Genomic DNA, 1,559 nt, shown 5'->3' with positions numbered 1-1,559 from the left:
AAGTTAGGTGCCTGAACAAAATATTCAAAGGATAGACATACAAGCTAGTCCTCCTACCTTGGACCTCTCAGGCAAAGGCTAAAAAAAGGCCTCAGAGTTTGGAAGAGGAAGGGGATGTGAGACAAGGGCGTCTTTGGCTAAGCTGTGAGGTGAGGCCCCCATGGGGGAAGGGGTGGGGAGCACAGTGATTCTTACCTCAAGCTCAGTAACCTCTTCCTTTGCCAGGTTCCAGCCTCTGAGAGGCCAGAAGACACAATTCGCAAGTAGAAAGAGGGGGACAGAGGAATGAGAGAGGGAGGTAGCTGTGCGCACTGGAGGTATAGTAGCCAATGAGGTTTATCCGAGGCACCATTATTGCTAATCGAAAACTTTTCCCAATACCCGGCCGTGACGACTTGCAATTTTTGATGGTCCCTGGACTGGAAAGAAAAGAAAGAGAAGGTGACCAAAACCACTGTGCAAAGGATAGGAGGCTCCCCTACCACAGGCCTCAGGTGGGAGGAAGGAAGAAGAAATCTTACCTGTGAAGGAAGACAAGTTTGATTTATAGCTCGGACACTCTTCATTTCTAAATCATGTCAGCATTTGTGATTTAGACCATAGGCCAATCTACTCTCCAAGAGTCAGCAGAAAAGCCAGGGGGCAGCCAAGTTCTCAGCCAGTGACAAGGGAAGCCGCCACCACCACCAAAGAAATGTCCAAGGGCTGGTGGGAGACACAGACGAGGAACTCACCAGGCCTGTTCCATGGAAAACTCCCACATAAAAAAAAAAAATTGCCTCCCAGAAAACTTGTCTCAATTTACATTCCAATGTGCAGCGTTCAGGAGGCTTTTTTTCCCCCTCACCAAGAAAGCTCATGATCTATAATTTGGTTTTCCAAATAGACTTTAATTGTGTGAAGAGAACAGACCGAGGGGCTGACACAGATATACTGCTTGGCAAGTATATTTCTAATAGTAAATAAATAAATTGGCATTTTAATTTATCAGCCAGCCAGCGTCTTAGGAGGATTAGTTAGCAAGCATGAGCCCGCTGGAATGAAGTCACCTCTCCAGGAGACGCGGAGGACGCGGCCGGCCCCCAGCGGCCCGCAGGGCGGCCCTGGGGGAAGCCAGCTGGCGGGCAGGGCCGCCTCTCCTTAGCCCCGCTTAAACTGCAACCAGCCGAACAGCAGGCTTGGAGGAGCGAGGACAGGAAACGGCCTCCGGGGACCACGAAACGGCATGTTCACACATCCAGCGTCTAATTGCGAAGCAGCTAATCGTAGAGCGTCTAATGGCGAGGGAGCATTGAACACGGAGCGGAAATAACCCTGACTCGGTTCCGCACAGGCCCAGGAGGAGACGGGGCCTGCCAGCGCGCACAGCAGCGCCCGGGCCGCGGAAAGGCGCTGCCGGCGGCCGTGTGCACGTTGCCGCGGCACGCCAACACGACATCGGGAAAACACTTCGTCTTCCTGCTCACCCCCAGGAGGACGAATAACCAGAGTGAGAGCGGGAGCCGCATTCTTCTTCATTTAGAAAGGAGCTGCTGCTAATGCCGGGCTCTCCAAGTCTA

The 1,559-nt window shown here is 52.4% G+C and overlaps 1 pseudogene; it reads left to right on the top strand.

The window, feature by feature from the left end:
* Positions 1-300: 300 nt before the first annotated feature.
* Positions 301-421, top strand: LOC142872788 (uncharacterized; annotated as a pseudogene).
* Positions 422-1,559: the final 1,138 nt, after the last annotated feature.

The sequence above is a fragment of the Microcebus murinus genome, chromosome 8, assembly GCF_040939455.1.
Source record: "Microcebus murinus isolate Inina chromosome 8, M.murinus_Inina_mat1.0, whole genome shotgun sequence".
NCBI classification, from domain to species: Eukaryota; Metazoa; Chordata; class Mammalia; order Primates; family Cheirogaleidae; genus Microcebus; species Microcebus murinus.
The sequence above is the reverse complement of the archived record's forward strand: the minus strand, read 5'-3'. Positions and strand labels throughout refer to the sequence as shown.